We start from the raw sequence: 18596 nt of genomic DNA on the forward strand, positions 1-18596 counted from the left end.
AAAAAAAAAAAAAAAAAAAGGCTTAGAACAGTGATTGCACTGAGGAAAAGTCTGTTGAGTGTTCATTATTATTATTATTATTATTACCACTATTCTGCCACTTCTGCCATGACTATTACTACCATCACCACCTCTCTACCCCAAAATGCCAGGTCAAGATTAAATTGGGTCCTTCAGAAAGAAACAGGTAACTCGGGAGCTCTGTGGTCACATCAGCTCCAGGAGTATACTCTGTCCTCAGCTTTTGCAATCCCTCTGGGAAGGTAAGCACTTACTGACATTACTAAAATAGTGAATTTCCAGGGTGAGTGGCATCACCACCTCCCACATTTTCTGATACATAACCATAAGACCTATGTGCACACAAGCACCTGGTTCTTGAGGAGGGCAAGAACCGGAAGGTAAGGCATGGAAAGGCAGGTGTGGCACTGTTCATTTTAGTCATTATGTGAAGCTGACAAGGCATAAACTGCACATCAAAAGCCTACACTTCCCAAACCACGTGCTGCAAAGATTAAGACTATGTGTGATCACTCTGGAACAAGGAGTCATCTGGGGTGTGAAGGGAACTGGTCCATTTGTGAAAATCTATTGAGGTTCGCAGTCAGAATATTCATCTCTAATACCAACGCTACTCCTAGTTCTTCAATTCCTTCCTCAGGGTTCTGGTCTTCTACTGCCATGCAACTTCCTAAACATCTGGGGTGTAGCCAATTCAAGTTTTAAAAGTTTGCCTAAGGATTTACCTCCAAGTTTGAAACTCAGATTAACTTTTTTTTTAATTTTACTTTAAGTTCTGGGGTACGTGTGTAGATCTTGCAGGACTGTTACATAGGTATACACGTGCCATGGTGGTTTGCTGCCTCCATTCCCCCATCACCTACATTAGGTATTTCTCCTAATGTTATCCCTTCCCAGTCTCCCCACCCCCTGCTCTTCTTCCCCTAGCCCCCTAACCCCCAACAGACCCCAGCGTGTGATGTTCCCCTCCCTGTGTCCACATGTTCTCACTGTTCAACACCCATGAGTGAGAACATGCGGTGTTTAGTTTTCTGCTCTTGTGTCAGTTTGCTGAGAATGATGGTTTCCAGATTCATCCCCATCCCTACAAAGGACATGAACTCATCCTTTTTATGCCTGTATAGTAGTCCATGGTGTATATGTGCCATATTTTCTTTATCCAGTCTATCTTGGATGGGCATTTGGGTTGGTTCCAAGTCTTTGCTATTGTAAATAGTGCCACAACGAACATACGTGTGCATGTGTCTTTATATCGATTTATAATTCTTTAAAAATGTGGAACGCTTCACGAATTTGCATGTCATCCTTGTGCAGGGGCATCCTAATCTTCTCTGTATCATTCCAATTTGAGTATACATGCTGCCGAAGAGAGCACTCAGATTCATTTTATAAGATAAGAGGTATCACATGCTGCTGGGTCATAGCTAAGTTCATAAACCATAGGAGATGCGTGAGACATCTAAATCACTTTGAATATCAACAAGAAAGCATGCTGGATAAAAATTAATTAGCACAAACTGAGCTGAAGATTAGATGGATGTTATGAGATAAATGCCCATGTCTTACTAGCCAAAAGACCCAGATGTAACAAAATTAAGCCAGTCCAGCAGGATGAGAACAAAAATGCAATGTGTGTTCCAAACCTAGAACCAGGAATAATCGAAGTTTGCTTAGACACTTCATCTCAAATTTACAGATTTTGAACTTCTACTGAACAGTCCTTTTTTTTTTTTCCTCCCACATTTGGAGAAAACATTTTAATGTGTATACTCTCTGGAAAAACCCTAAAATCTGGTTTTCAGGGAGTTTCTTTGTTAGGCAATCCTTTGCCACATTATTTTTGTTTTTAATCAATGGTCTTTGCTTTGTTACTATCTTTAGATGAAAAGCTATGAAGCACTTGGGAACACAGAAACTGAGATCTCCAAGATACAAATGAGTTTTATGTAAGCTTTTAAAGACCTTATCTGCACCCAACAAACACAAACAAGTAATCAATGAGTAAAGTGTCTTACTATTTCTCTCTAAAATCATCAGGCAGCTACAATCAGGTGGACAAATCTTTCCTTAAAATGTCAGTTAATACCATTTAATAATTAATAATTGCACAATAGCATGTATGTGCAGTAATAGCAAAGATGTGGCATATATACGCATATATATAAAACTAAGCAAAGTTTTAGTAATCTTTGTACTTCTGGGAAAGCTAAAATGACATAATAAACTTCCTCTTAAAGAAGATATCTGCAGAGGCAGGGGCAATAATACAGCTGTAAGGTTGTGTCTTCGGGGTATAAAATATAGTCAATTTTGTATAAATGGCACGCAGCCAAAACAATATAACTTTGACTTAGCACTCACAGAAAAGGTAGCCTTAAAGTTTACCATATCGCCTCAAAGAACTTTCTTAAGTATCTATTTCTGTCTCCCTTCTCCCTCATTTTTTTTTTTAAGCAGAGAAGAACATGAAAGGATAGACCCTTTCTAATACACTGTATTTCCCAGTGGGGAAAAAAGGAGAATAAAATTGCAATAACAGAAGCATATTAGCATATTTTAAAACACTACTACATTGCCCTGAAGTAAAGAACACTTAACATAAAAGCAAGAGAAACTATATTTCGTAAAGTGTTGCAAATTTTAAAACACCAAATTGAACTACTCCTATAGAACAATGCCATGCCAGATTGCTTTGGTGGCAAATTAACAGAGGCAGAACTGCTCTTTAGATCTTTAAGAAAATGAGATAAATAAAGACAATGTCTTCCTCTGTGCTTAATTATATTGACTTAATTTCTTAATTACTGTTAACGATACATTTATGTTTTACAAGTCACATTTCTATTTTATAGGTGTTCTTTAATCATAAGGTAATCTCATGTTCTGAAGAATCACTTGAAAACAAAAACAGCAAAACAGAAGATGGGATTCAGTTAGGCTTAATCCACGTACACACTCTGCCTGAATCAATTCTTGTGCCAGTATCTTGCGCGGCATTCCAGAAAAGTGTCAGACTTTTCAAAGGGAAAATGAAAATGACATTCTGGTTCACCGTCACTCCAAGGAGTAGGCCCGAGGAAAAACCATGCATCAGACAAGCGTGCACAAGTGTGGCTTGGGAGGACACCGCCAGCCCGGGCACAACACCCCACTGCTTAACGTTTAAAAAAATAACATCCACTGCGGATAAAATCACACTTATCCCTAGAAGATTTAGTGCGAGGTCACAAAGAAAGTAATGATAAGAAAGAAACAGGGCCGGACAATGTGGCTCATGCTTGTAATTCCAGCCCTTTGGGAGGATGAGGCAGGCGAATTGCTTGAGCCCTGGAGTTGGAGACCAGCCTGGGCAACATGGCAAAGTCCAGTCTCTATAAAAAAGTATAAATAATAAATCAGCTGGGTGTGGTGGCATGCACCTGTAATCCCAGCTATTCGGGAGGCTGAGGTGGGAGGATCGCTTGAGCCCAGGGGGTTAAGACTACAGTGAGCCATGATGATCATTCAACTGCACTCCAGCCTTGGTGACAGAGCAACACCCTGTCTCAAAAAAAAAAAAAAAAAAAAAAAAAAAAAAAAAAAAAAAAAAAAAAAAAAAAAAAAAAAAAAAAAAAAAAAAAACAGTTGAGGAGGGGACTGATATTTACTAACAAGACCTCTAGACTGCAAATCTAACACATATATTAGTATGTCATTTCCTCTTGGCTTCCAATTGTATTTAACATGGTCAAACAATGCATATATTACAAAGAGAAACATAACTGCCTATACCTCCGCAGGATAAACAAACTCACATTATTTTCTAAAAGAACACAGCAACCCCGTCTGTCCTACCATCACACCATGAGCTCAGAAAGAAAATCTGACACATGCAGCCGAAAGTGCAAAACGTTATTTACTAACCTGGTGCCCCTGTGAAAGTAGTCGCTCCATATCACTTTAAAGAAAGAATCCTTACTATCAAACCAATCTCCAAAGCAGCTGATAGCTGAGAGGGGGCAAAACTGGCTACCCTGAGAATCCAAATAAACAGGGAAAGCCTTCCAGTTCCCAAGTCCAGTTTTGGCTGACTCCCCAAAGGCGACTTAAGTCATAGCCAAGCCCACAAAGCACTTTAGCCTATAAGCTTTAGTAATGAACTTGAAACCACTCCCCATATGTTAAATAGACACTGGACTGCTGTGAGAAATTAAACCCACAGACAGAATGAGCTACAGCTTCACGCTGCACTTTTGTACTTGCTGCCCAAGAAAATTAAAGTGACTGATTGATTTTAAACAAGGGAATACAGTCTGCCCTCCATTAGGGCCATGAGATGACTTTTATGTTGTCCAAGTTGGGTGGGAGTTGTGGAACATACAGCAGTGTAATTTCACATTGCAGAAGAGGGACATTTGAAGTTATCATTTCTGATAATCAAATGTAGATACTATTACTATTTCCAGGTAACACTGAATAAGCTTAAAAACCTCATTGAACCCAAAGATTAATTTTAAATTCAAGAGAAAAATTTGTCAAAGAATCTTCTAATTTCTGATTCTGACTTAGTGTCTGTAAATCTTAAAAACATTCATATAATTCAGTTGCACCACCTACATTTAGAACAGATTTATAAGCTACGACATGTCTTTTAACACGGATCTTTTAGTTGCCTTTTAAAATGGAACTTAATACCACTCACTATAATTTCAAGTAAGAAGTTAAACTTATTTTTCATTCTAGTAAAATGTTGATCAATCTCTAAAAGCAGTTAAATCTTAAAGCAGTCAGTATGTTCTAGCATATTGCTTAAGAAAGAATAAGAATCTGGAGTCAGGCATGGTAGCTCACACCTGTAATCCCAGCACTTTGGGAGGCTGTGGCGGGTGGATCATGAGGTCAGGAAATCAAGACCATCCTGGCCAACACGGTGAATCCCCATCTCTACTAAAAATACAAAAAATTAGTCGCACATGGTGGCGCACACCTGTAGTCCCAGCTACTCGGGAGGCTGAGGCTGGGGAATTGCTTGAACCAGGGAGGCAGCGTTGCAGTGAGCAGAGATCAAGCCACTACACTCCAGCCTGGGCAACAAGACTGAGACTCCGTCTCAAAAAAATATATATATATATAAGAATCTATGCTTAGCTTTTTACACAATGTGTTCACCGTATATATTTTCCCCTAGTTTTCAACTCCAAGAATGGTTTTAATTCTAACGGCTTGTTGCCATGATTTGTGTTTTGTTTAAATAATAAGACTTACCTTAACATAAGGGTCAAGGCTTCTGAACTTTAATTATTGCTTTTCCTAAGCCATAAGATTGGACTAAATATGCCAAGTAAAATTTGATTCACCTGTTGCCAAATTGACTTACATGAATTTCTGGTAAAATTCAAGTTACTCAAAACCTATGAAATATAAGCCATTAGCTTAACAAATTCAGCCATGAAAATCCTGGAGACTATTTTAGATCTAACACGTACCTTGCCCACCTCCTCTACCCACTCCCTGATCAGGGCTCGACAGGATCTCATGGGGTCACTTTAGAATGAGAGGGCAAGACAATAAACTCCACCTCTGGAAGAAAAAACAAGCCTGAAGACACGTGCTGATGACTTTCAAAGGAGCTCGTACCCCACCTGCTGGCAGAAGCAAGAGAAGGCTGGATGACCTGAGCAAATCTGGGGGAAATGTTATTACTTTGATGTTGGAAGAAAAACAGGGAAGGGTCAGCTATGCGAGCGCATTAATGTCACATACAATATGTCATTAAAGGTTATTAAATTGTTTCTCCACAAGAGTGAAATATTTCTAGAGGATATAAAAATGCTCATGCAAAACAAAAGTAATTATATTCAAAACCATCTCTTTTACGTGGCTCTGGTTTGCAAACATACATGAAGATTTGCATGGCCAAGGAAATCCTCTGATAAATAATGCTGATCTCTCTTCTGCACAAAGAGCTTCAAAAAATACTTCTGGGAGACCAGTACAATTTTTGAAATGGAAGAAATGTGAATAAATCTCCAACTCAGCTAGATAAACTACTGTTGGGACTGTGTCTCCATGATTCTGTATGTCTGTATTCCCAGAATTGTTCTTATCTTTCAGTAAAAACTTATTTCCTTTTGTCACATATAAATTAATTCTACTAAAATGAATATCTGATATTAACCTTAATGAAGATGAAAAGTTAAGTCGTGGGCCCCAAATTACACTATATTCTTTAATAAAACCCCCGCAATAGTAAGAGTACAGCACAATATGACTTTTAAATGAGCCCACGGAGTCCTACTAAAACTAAAATGAATAAGGATAGCTATTATATAAACTCTTATGATGAGCCAAGCTTGGTTCTAAAGTGCTTTATAAGTGTTAACTCATTTAAACCTTACCACTCTATCATGTCAGTTTTACAGATGATAGAAAACTGAGGCATCTAAAGGGTAGTAAGTACACTGGCAAGATTGCACAGTTAAAGACAGAGCTGGGATTAGAACCCAGGTTGGTGCTGCTAGCCACGCACTTTCGTAACTCTGTCTTCCTGAGTGCATACCACTTAAACCCTGCCAGGCCCTGGTCAAATGCGAGGGAGGGGGAGACCATAGACAACGCATGCACTGTGCACAGTCCTCACAAAGGCTTTCCAGAGAAACGGTCACAGAACTGAGACCTGGAGGTGATATGGAAGAGAAGGGGCCCCCAGGCAGAGGGCGCTTGCTCAGTCTGCCAAAGCAAAGGGGTAAGTGGGGTGGGGGCCATTGCAGGGACTGCCTGCAGGGACCTGAGTAAGGTTCAGGGACCAGCAGAAGAAAACGCTGTGAGGAAGGCAGAGTCTTCTCGTGCCACGTCATGGAGCAAAGAGGTGTCACCAAGGGATACTAAACCAGAAGTGACCAGATATGCATGGCGAAAGGATAAGTAGGAGGATGAGGCCTTGTTGGGTGAGAAGAAATCATACATTCCAGGTAAACTCAAGCACAGGACAGTGCTGTAAAACGTACAAGTGTATGCCTTCGCAAACTGTATCAAGGAGGCTTGTGCAGTAACCCCGGCAGCAGCATGAGCTCACTGGCTCCCTTGTCAAGCCAGCTCAGGGCCAGAGCCACGTGGTGGTTGCTAATGCCATTCACAGAGCTAGGGACAAGGAGGAAGGGCAGGCTGGTGGGAGCAGAGTGGGGAGATGCCCAAGCCAAGGAATTCACTATCAGAGGCTGAGTTTGAGGTCCTCTGAGCCATCCAGGGAGGATACCCAGCAGGCCCCAGAAGGCTAAGGTGGGACAATTGCTTGAACCCAGGAGGCAGGGGTTGCAGTGAGCTGAGATCTAGCCTGGATGACAGAGCGAGGCTCTGTCTCAAAATTAATTAATTAATTAATTAAAATGAAAGGGAAAAGCAAAAGGCACAGGAAAAACACTTGAAAACAGCACTGGGAAAAGGGGGACCTCGTATGAGATGGAGCTGGCCTTCAAAGCTAGGATGCAAACCCAGGACCTCTGACTTTACGCTCTTTCCACCACCTGACTCCACACCCTAAATTATAAAAACAGTAATCCCTTCATTTGTGTAAATTAAAAAGTGCTTTCACGTGTATTAGCTCATTAGTTCATCACAGTGATCCAGAGTAGGAAAAGGCAGGAATCCAAACCTGCCTCGAACATCAGCAGAAGCTGCCATCTAAGAAGACACTCCTTCCTGGGCCCCCGCACTTCCCCGGTCCTGCAGCGGACCTGTCGCCCCACTCCACGGAGCAGTAGGCATGGGCACAGAAGAGTGAGATGAGAGCCCCTCCCTCGTGCCACACTAGCTAGATCTCAAGAGCAGGGCGCAGCGGCTGCCCACCCAAATGACTGAGTTGCACTTCTCTCCAGGCTTCTATTTGTGGGCAGGGCTAAGAATTTAATTCGTTTCTCTGCTCAAAGCTCTTTTATTTAGTTCTTCTGATTGGTGGTTCAGGGTGAATTACAAGATTTGCAATATTTCAGCTCTTTAATTTGCCATTGGCCCTAACCAAGAGAGAAGCCTTTATTTAAGCAATTGGTTTGAAATTAGATGGACGAGCTGAAACAATGGGCTCTCTGTTCTCGCTTCTCTGTGCCCACGAACTGGCATTCATTATTTAATCTGTGACGCGTGTTGCCAGGGCTGCGGTAATGACAACAGCGCTTATTGTCTTCACATCCCTTCCCTGTTCTGCAACATCCGTCATGGCTCCCGTCTATATTTTATTTTGCTTCTTTTACTTTTACAAGGTTATTCTTAATTACTACAAATTGCTCTGAAATCTAACCCTGCAAAGTGTGACATCATTTTGTAACTTTGTAATAACGAAAAACTGAAGGTGCATGTGATGGTACCCTTTTAAATTACTATAATTTTACATAACACTGTATAATTTCAAACAAATTTTATCTCATGGTTAACTAGATAACCTCTCTTTTTAAATAACCTGATCAGTTCACAGATGACTTTGGACCCTTTTCATATAATAATACATGTCTTCCTTTTACACAATGAGAATGTGGCTTTTATATAACTAATCTGACACAATACAGTAACTTCTGCTAAAAAAAAAAAAAAAGCTGAACATTTCTTAATATGCAGTTAAAAAGTAAATTACTATGTTGATTGATGGATCTTTCATTTCCAAATTTCCTTATAATTTTCTTCCTTTTTAAAATAAGGAGCCATAGTGAAAATTGTCACTTGCCTTCGAATCAGTCACCTAAAAACTAGAGTGAGAATTTTTGTGGTTAAAAAAGGGTTCAAAATTGGTTTCTGCATCCCAGGAACAGAAAGCTGGCCTTCCTGCTTGTCTCTGGACATGGCACGCCCATCCGCTATACAAAAGCGGAGGTTTCACTCACAGCTGCCTCCACTATAAGGGAAGAGGGTACCAAACCTGGCAGGAACAAGCCCTTGATAATTTGCCTTCTTTCCTAATCGCCCAGAAGCATTTCCTTCCTCGCTTACCCAACCTAAGGAAGGGTTTCCTGTTGCCCTGGCAGTTCCTTTAACCTGAAGCCATTTGCTTTAGATCCTACCCTGTTTTTTGTGTTGCTCTCAATCTGCTTTCTCACAAGACCTCGCCTTCCAGACAAACTGGTTTATTCCATTTTTCAAATTGTGCAGTTCGTCCTTCCTTTTGAGTTTGTGCCACTGTCCCAACTGCATCCATGCCCTTCCCCCCGCTCCCAGCAGTAAAGGAGTCAAATCCTCTCCAGCATTTCAAGGGGCAGCCCAATCCCATGTCCCCTACAAAGTATTTTCAGGTCACCCTGCTTTAAAAAAAAAATCACTCAACAACTACAGCAATCAGCAGCAGCAAATCCATTAGGCAACAAATTATGCCTTGTGGCTTTCTATTTGATCTGGATGGGTTATTTAAATAGCGATGGCATTTAACTTTTCATGTACTTATATCTACTTCCTCTCACTTAGTTATCAGTAACTACATATTATGAGTTATACCTCTGAAATCGACTATTGTAAAATGCACATAACAAAAATGCTACCTTACGTTGCATTCATATATGTATTTGTTGCTTATAAGATATTTAAATCATTTATGTTACTTAATGATAATTGCCAAACAATAGCCAAAGCTATTGCCATAATATCTTACTAGAATCAATATCTTACTTGGCATTCACATCTGCCATATGAGTTAGATACCATTATTTTCCCCGTTTTTCAGGTGACGAAAATGGGACCAAAAAGTTTAAATTTCCCAGGGTCAGGCATGTAACATGTACTTAGTGAGTACCTACTATGTGACAGGCATTGCTATCAGCATTAATGATGAAAGCAGAAAGCTTCTATCTTCAGGGAGTTTATATTCTATTAGGGAAGACAGACTATCAAAAATTAAAACAAATCTATATAAAGCCAGATAATACTAAATGCTGTTAAGAAAACCAAAGCAGAGTAAGGGACTGGAGAGAGATGGGGTGAGTGGTGGGGAGGTGGCACACTCCTTAGATAAGGTGGTCAGAAAAGGCCTCTCTGGGGAGATGACACCTGAGCAGAGACTTGAACGAAGTTAAGGGGACAGGCTATGTAATCACCTGGGAAAAGGTTCCAGGCAGAAGAAACAGAAACTGCAAAGGCTACAGACTTGGCGTGTTGAAGAACAACAAAAAGGCCAGTGCAGTCAGTGCTGTGAAAGAAAGAGCAACAGTAGAGGGTGTGCTGAGAGAAGAATCTGGGAAGTCTGATCATGTACGGCTGTGTAAACCATGGCACAGTTTCATTGAAAAGGCCCTGAAAGGATTTAATTAAGGCAGTGAAACACTGTGCCATTTGAAACGACTACTCAAGCTGGGTAGGTAAAGAATAGACTGAGAAGGGCTGGGCACGGTGGCTCACGCCTGTAATCCCAACACGTTGGGAGGCTGAGGCAGGTGGATCACTTGAGGTCAGAAGCTCGAGACCAGGCTGGGCAACATGGTGAAACCTCCCTCTTGACTTAAAATACAAAAATTAGCCGGGCATGGTGGTGGGCACCTGTAATCCCAGCTACTCAGGAGGCTGAGGCAGGAGAATTGATTGAACTGGGAGGCAGAGGTTGCAGTGAGTCGAGATCGTGCCGCTGCACTCCAGCCTGGGCAACAGACAGAGACTGTGTCTCAATTAAAAATAAAAATGAGAAAAGGCTAGAATAGACTGAGAGAAGGCAAACTACTGAGGAGAAGACTGAAGTAGTCCAGGTGGGAGATGAAGAGAAGCAGTCAGATCTAGGATCTACTGTGAAGATAGGGCCAAGAAGATTTTCTGATGTGGGTTGTGATGCAGGGTGTAAAAGAAAGAGAAATGCCAAGGAAGACCCTAGGACTCAAATGAGTAAAGGGGAAAAGTCTAATTATTAAGCTGGGGAAAATTGTGGGTGGTGGGGTCTGAGGAGAAACAGTAAGTTTTAGGGGCAAATCAAGAGTGCCATTTTGGGTAGGTTAAGTTTGAGAGAACTTTTAGATACCCAAATGAAGGGCAGTAGGAAGTTGGATATGTAAGTTTGAGGCTTGGATACATAAGTCTGAGATTCAGGACTGGGGTTTGGATACATAGGTCTGAGAACTGACCACCGGATGTAGAAACATGGAGGCTGTCCTCAAGACTGGGCTCAGGGGAATTTTATGCAAAAGCCTAAAAAGTGGGCTCAAATGAGAATGTGACAAGAGATTGCTGAGAGAAATTAAAGACCTAAATAAGTGGATATACTATGTTCATGAATTGAAATACCAATATTTTTAAGTTTTCTATTCTCCACAAACTGATCTATAGATTCAACACCATCCCAGTTATAATATCATCCAACTTTTTTGTACAAATTGATAATCTCATTCTAAAATGTGTACAGAAAGTTAAAGTATTTAGACTATCCAGAGCAATCATAAAAAATAAAACCAAAGTTGGGGGACTTCACACTACCTGACTTCCAAACATCATACTAAGTCTACAGTAATCAGGATAGTGTGGTACTAGGACAGGATCAACAAATAGATCAATGAGACATAATAGAGAGCTCAGAAATAGACTCACACTTACATGCTCATTCAATTTTCATGAAGGTGGCAGAAAAATCCAACAGAGAAAAAAAATGACTTATTAACAAATGATGCTAAAATAACTAAATATCTACATAGCAAAAATAAATAAGTCTCAACCCTGACCTCACACCATACTCAAAAACTGAGATGGATCATAGACATAAATGTAAAAACTAAAATTATAAAGCTTTTAGATATGGCTCAGAAAGCAATCAACATAAAAGGAAAAAATAGGCAACTTTTAAAATTTCTGTTCATTGAAAGGCACCATTTAAAAAATAAATAGGAAAGTCACAGCCTGGGAGAAAATATGTACAAATCATATATCTGACAAAGAACTAATATTTTCAAATACATCATGAATGCCTACAATTTGATAAAACTGAGCAAAAGATTTACTGGACATCAACAAAGGGAGATAGACTAGTGACAATAAGCACATGAAAAAGTGCTCAATGTTAATATCCATCAAGGAAATTTAAGAAACGCACAATGAGGTACTGCTACATCCCCACTAGAACAAGTAAACGTTAAAAAGACCATCAAACCCAAATGCTGGCAAGGATGCAGAGAGAGCACAACCCTCATTCACCATGGGTCAGAGTGTAAAACTACATTCACCATGGGTGGGGGTAAAACTACAACAAGCTTAGAAAAAATTCTAGCCATTGCTTATAAAACTAAATATACACACCTATCCTATGGCCCAGTCATTTCATTCCGAAGTATTTATCGAAGAGAAAAGAAAACACAGCCACAAAAAGATGTATTCATGATAGTCAAAACCTGGAAGCCACTCGGGCATCCAGCCATAAAAAAAAAAAAGAATAAACAGCCTGTTGTATAATCAAACAACAAATGATACTTAGCAGCTCAGAAAGGAATGGATTCACTCAGAAAGGAATGAATTACTGATATACACGGTATGAAAACATCTCAGAAACATTACGCGGAGTAAAAAAAGCCTTACATGAAAGAATACATATACTGTATGATTCAATTTTGATAATCTTCTAGAAAGGCAAAGATAACATATGGTGGGGAAAAAATCAAAACAGTGGTTGCCTCTGGCAGAGTATAAGAGGATGGTTTAGGGGCGAATTGGGAAGGAACATGAGGGAACTTTCTGTGGCAATGGTCGTATTCTGTACCTTCAAAACGGTTTGGATTGCAGAGGTGGTACATGCATTTTCAGAACTCTGAATGGTACACTAAAGATCGGAGCATTTCAGTGTACAGCATTGATCGACTTACGACCTATGCAACTTACGACCATTCGACTTTACGACCACAATCGCTAGCCACAACTGCTCCGGGTCTGGCAACGCAAACGTTGCCCAGCTGGGCGTACGACAGTGCGGACCAGCTTCCAGCAGCACTACCATCTCTGCGTGCATATAGCCTACTCAACTTACGACCAAATCGTGTTACGACCGGTCTGTCAGAACCAATCATGGTCGTAAGTGGAGCACTAGCTGTATATACATTTTACTTCAAAAGAGAACTAGAAACAAACAGGGAAGCAAATGAATCATATGTACACTGAAATGTTTAGGAGTGAGTGTACTGATGCCTGCAACTTACTTTAAAATGTTTCTAAAACATAAATTGAATGGACAAAAAGATAAAGCGATAGATGGGTGAGAAGACGTGTATTCAAGCAATAAAGCAAACTTGATTGTAGAATCTAGGTAGTGGTTTATGGGTGTTTACCTTAAAATTCTTTCAACTTTCCTGCATGTTTGAAACATTGATAAGATACTGTTAGAAGAGAGTGTGGGGTACGGAATTGGAGACAGTGAGAACAGACTGATAACTTATCAGTTTTGCTTTGAAGAGGAACAAAGATATGAGGCAAATCTGGAGGGAGATAAAGAATTAAGAGGAGGTATTTGCAAAGAAGGGAGACATTATAGAATGTTTGAATAAGAATGATCCTGTAAAAAGAGGAACTTTAATGAAGCTAGTGGGCAGATGCTGTGGAAGCAGAGTTCTGAGCAGGCGAGAGCAACAGATCGGGTACACTGGGGTGCAACGGACCTCAACCAGGAGGACGCATATGTGTCCATGATAAAGAGAAAGGGATGGGGGACAGATGATGGATGAATGCAGGAGGATATGGGAGCTGGGAAACTGCTTTTAGTTTCTAGGAAACTATTTCCTATTTACTAGGAAACGCAGTAGGGTTGCCAGAGAGGGCTGAGTATCAGCAGAGGCAGGGATGGAAGGCAGGGTGATTAATTTAATGTCATCAGAGTGGTGCATGTGGGTTTCCCAGGTGTGCTCCGTTGTTTGGAAGAAAGTGCAGAGTTATGCCCGAATAACCCTGATTTTAACCAGGGTTGTGTTTTGCAGGAGAGTAGGATAGAAAGAGGAGGGAGGCAAGTAGAGTAACCACCACGGCGGACCAAGTAGGTAAGGTGAGTAAAGTGGAACGTTAGACTGACCACACAGGGCATTGATGGAAAGCAAAACGGTCGTGGAGTCAGAGGAGTGGACATAAAGTTGTTGATCTGAGGATATCAGAAGACAGAGCAGAAAAGTTGGCAGATGGTAGAGCTGAGATTTAGATCCAAACATCTGACTCCTGTTTTTATTTTATTGATTGAAACAGGGTTTGTTTGCTTGCTTGCTCATTTATTTATTTATTGAGACAGGGTCTCGCCCTGTCACCCAGGCTGGAGTGCAGTGGTGCATTCATGGCTCACTACAACCTCTGCCTCTTGGGCTCTAGGGACTCTCCCACCTCAGCCTCCCGAGTAGCTGGGAGACTACAAGCATGCACTGTCACACTCTGCTAGTTTTTGTATTAATGTTTTTGTAGAGATGGAGTCTCCCTATGTTGTCCAGGCTGGTCTCAAATTCCTGGCTCAAGTGATCTGCCTGCCTCATGCTACCAAGTGCTGGGATTACAGGCGTGAGGCACTGCACCCCGCCCACCCTCTGAACTGGAACACTCTCCAGCACTTTCAGGACTCTTGGCCTATACTCTCTGTGTTTGGACAATATGTGTACCCATTTGGTCTTTTCAAGACCCGTGGGTATTATTTGACTTCATATTCTTAAAAATAATTTCTATGGAAGTGTTTTTCGTTCATAGGATGGAAAATATAAGACATAAAGAGCTGGCGTACTTTTTTAAACACTTCATCCAATTGGCTATCAGAGAAAAATGGATCCTCCTGTCTCAGCACATCTCTTTGTGTCTTACAGTTCTCATTCCTAAAAAGAACATGTTGCTACTTGGAACAAAACTTATACCACATTTGGAGGATCTGAAGAAACTAGACTCAAAGTAATTATTTCAACAAAATTTATTTTAAAAACATGTAAGCACTAAGTCAGCTCACTCTCAGAAGGAAAAGACAATACCACACTTTCAAATATTCATAATTTTAGAGGGACAAATAATTATGTATCTAAAAAACCATTTGAATAACATTTAAGCAGTCAGGGAAAATGTCCACATTCCCTAGCCTGGCCATCCACTTTTAAAGTCCAGTCTCTTATCATTCCCCTGCACACGTGCCATGTCCCAGGAAAATGTTAGCCCCATTCTTCCCAAAGAATGTCTCACCTCCGAGCCTTTCTCTTGCTGTTCCCTCCCTTGGATCACCACCACCGAAACCTACCCAATCTTGCCCAAGGATGTCCTATTGTCCTCCAGGCTCCAGCTCAACAGGCTCCAAGCCAGACAGTGACCACACTCTCGAACAACAAAGCTCTTCACCTGCCACACATAAGGCATCTGTCACTTTGTATCTGGTATCATAGCTACTTATAGACAGCGAATAGCTCTAGAACCTTCCACCTTAGAGAGAATCATCTAATATTTGAATCTGGATCTCCATATTTACCTACCACTGTAGTGGACACCTCACATAGTGCCCAGCATATTATAGTCAATTAACAGCTAACAACATACGAACATATATTTTAGAGGGAATCATAAGGAAAAGTTAAATACGATGTTAGGCGTATCTATGTCAAACTCTGCATTCTGTGTCTGAAGTACAGACACAGTACTACAGGAATACTATAGTAACTCCTGGAAAGATCCAGATTTTGTTGTGGAACACTGCCAAAGTATCCTTCAAAATGTTTACCCCAATTTAAATACTTGTCATAAGGTTGGAAGGGAGCCCCGATCTCAGCAATGTATATCTTACCTCTATTCTGTTCCCTATTCCAACAGAATACAGTATGAATTACGAATATGAGCCACATATATAATTTTAAATGTCTCGTAGCCACATCAAAGGTACAATAAAATAGGTGAAAATAATTTAATGACAGTTTCTTTAACCTAATTTATCCAAAATACTGTGTAATGTTAAAATGTGATCCACACAAAAATTATTAATGAGATATTTTACATTTCTTGTGTGCTAGGAAATCCAGTGTCTATTTTACACTTAGAACACATTTCAACTTGGACAGGCCACATTTCAATTCTCAAATAACCACATGTGACTAGGGGACATCACACTGGACAGTACAGGTCTAGAACGTCCCTGGGGCTAGAGGCTGCTTCTTTCAGCCTCGTACTCCCCACAGTGATTTACCCATTAAATGAGATTAAATGCAACAAGCATGTAAAAAACCAAAGTGTTAAAGAACTGAACAGTGCTTACCACACAGGAGGGGTTCAATAACGGCAGCCTGTTTTCCTTCACATGCAGCAGACCCTCAATAAATGTCTCTTGGGTTGAATTTCCAAACTGGAAACAGTATGTAGGAGTACGGCCGTCAGGCTCCCTTTATTCTGTTCAGTGCTCTCCAGACTATCTTGTCACCTCAATGTAGGTTCATGGCAGATTTTCCTGGCAGAAGAATAGTTACCCACCAATAAACTATTCCAACTATTTGGAAGTAACACTTTCTCAGAATAATTAACTATTATTCTGGTCTTCATCAGTCCCCCAGTGGATCTGATTTTAGGCCAACCTGTAGGGTTTGTTCATCCCTGGCTGAACTAATGAAAGTGAATTTCTGAGTCCCGAAAGATAAAGAAAAGATTCCAGTAAGACTGTCTTTCTCAGCATGTTTTTTTTTTTGTGTGTGTGTGTGTGTTTTTTTTTTTTTTTTGAGACGGAGTTTCACTCATGTTACCCAGGCTGGAGTGCAATGGCGCGATCTCGGCTCACCGCAACCTCCGCCTCCTGGGTTCAGGCAATTCTCCTGCCTCAGCCTCCTGAGTAGCTGGGATTACAGGCACGTGCCACCATGCCCAGCTAATTTTTTGTATTTTTAGTAGAGACGGGGTTTCACCGTGTTGACCAGGATGGTCTCGATCTCTTGACCTCGTGATCCACCCGCCTCGGCCTCCCAAAGTGCTGGGATTACAGGCTTGAGCCACCGCGCCCGGCCTTAAGACTGTCTTTCTAAACGAAGCAGCAGCCACCTCCAAGTGCATCTGGAAATGGCTGGTTAGACTGATTCCGCATTATAGAATCCTGTCTGCCCAGAGCCAGGGAGAAATGTAGCAAGCGAGATGTCTAAGCAAATACTTGGATATCCAAAGTATTAGATGTAATTATCCTAATTTCAAAGAATTAGACAGAATAAAGAATTAGAAACACTAAGATATTTTTATCATAATTGAATTCTGTTTGAGGACTCAAACAACATTTCAGAATTTCTTTTGCTCAAAGCAACATTACTCTTCAGGATGGTGTCATAAAATCTGTAATTTAAGCTTCCGTGTCGGTTGAACTACTGTGTAGTTTAATTACTTATTCAAAATACGAACCAACAAGTGTTTATTTTATATATAATAACAAAATATCTCATCTGGCAAACTGCAACTAGACTAGGTAACATAGGAATTTCCTTATGAATTCTTACCTCTTATGCAAACATTCCGGCCAATCAAAGAGATCTTTCAATACACGCAATGCCTCCATAGTGACACCTCATGCTAACTCCCTTCACAGTAAGTTATCACTGCTTTAAACCTTCCAGTCTCTGTCCATCCATTCCCTGTTAGATTCCTTCTAGGATCTCTCAACTCATCCAGCTAGCCATTCATTAAACAAATATTATTGAGTTCATATCTATAGCAGAGTGCTAGGCACCCAGCACACAACAGAGAGTCAACCAAATATGGTCCCTGCCCTGAAAAGCTTACAGTTGAATTCTCCTGCCAATCACTGCCCATTCTGCTTGTCCACCTCTGGCCCCTTCTGTCTCTCAGGCTGCAGGTCTGTGCCGAAGTACCAGCTAACAGGCCCCTGGCCAGGGTTTCACTGAGTCTGTATGGTACATTAGATGTCTGTAGGGCATGGTCATCTCTGCTCCACACAGGCCTACTTTCTGGATCCGTAATGTTGGAATAGACTAACTGCCTTGAGTATTTTCTCTTACATTTTTTGTGATCAAATTACTTTCCCTCTGCAATGCCTTCTTTGGTTTTTTCATTAATATCTCCATGTCCCCAAGTGGCTGATGGTTCTCTCGCGTTGCAAGAGTTGACTGTACAAAATGCAGCACCCAAGAACTTGATGACCATATTATCAACCTAGGAGAAAATGTTATGGATTTGTGCACCAGGAATCTAAAATATATTTGCATATTTTATAACTCATTTGAATGTCACCATTCCCAGAAAATAAAATTCAGGCCATTTTTCCCTTGTTAATTTTCATGGTACGGTGTGGTGTGTGTACGTGCACTGGGGGCATGGTCAAAATGAGGAAGGCTGATGCAAGTTAAAGAATAGCCACCTTCTATGGAGCAGCAAGCATATTATCTCTGAATTCTCAGAGATATTTTGAGACTTTAGGAAAAGAAAATATTTTTCCCTGATAATGAAATTTAAATATTACTAGAACCAACTTGGTTTTTAAAAAGGGAACAAAAATATTTTGTAAAAAAAAAAAAAAATAGTACGATTATCAGCCTCGAGAACAAAATTTGGCCAGGCACAGTGGCTCACACCTGTAATCTCAACACTTTGGGAGGCCAAGGCTGGTGGATCATCTGAGGTCAGAAGCTCGAGACCAAGCTGGCCAACATGGCGAAACCCTGTCTCTACTAAAAATACAA

General features: G+C 40.7%; 1 protein-coding gene, 1 long non-coding RNA gene and 1 other non-coding gene across 5 annotated transcripts in view; all 3 read right to left on the minus strand.

The window, feature by feature from the left end:
- PLD1 (phospholipase D1) overlaps nucleotides 1-4119 on the minus strand; it is a 171416-nt gene extending 167297 nt beyond the window's left edge. For 2 of the 3 annotated variants that reach the window (XM_037739037.1, XM_017529879.2), the window contains exon 1: nucleotides 3925-4119. The gene's annotated coding sequence lies outside the window, so the exon portion shown is untranslated. The remainder of the gene's footprint in view (nucleotides 1-3924) is intronic. The other variant, XM_017529881.2, reaches the window with a different exon arrangement.
- On the minus strand, nucleotides 1291-1396 carry LOC119471437. Its single transcript, XR_005200490.1, has one exon. It is a non-coding gene; the product is annotated as a U6 spliceosomal RNA (small nuclear RNA).
- Nucleotides 4120-14399: 10280 nt separating the features above from the next.
- On the minus strand, nucleotides 14400-18394 carry LOC119471429. The gene is made up of 3 exons (XR_005200483.1): nucleotides 17916-18394; nucleotides 16184-16372; nucleotides 14400-15279 (listed from the first exon to the last, which is right to left on the minus strand). It is a non-coding gene; the product is annotated as an uncharacterized LOC119471429 (long non-coding RNA).
- Nucleotides 18395-18596: the final 202 nt, after the last annotated feature.

Source organism: Cebus imitator, unplaced genomic scaffold, assembly GCF_001604975.1.
Source record: "Cebus imitator isolate Cc_AM_T3 unplaced genomic scaffold, Cebus_imitator-1.0 Scaffold61, whole genome shotgun sequence".
Lineage (NCBI taxonomy): Eukaryota > Metazoa > Chordata > Mammalia > Primates > Cebidae > Cebus > Cebus imitator.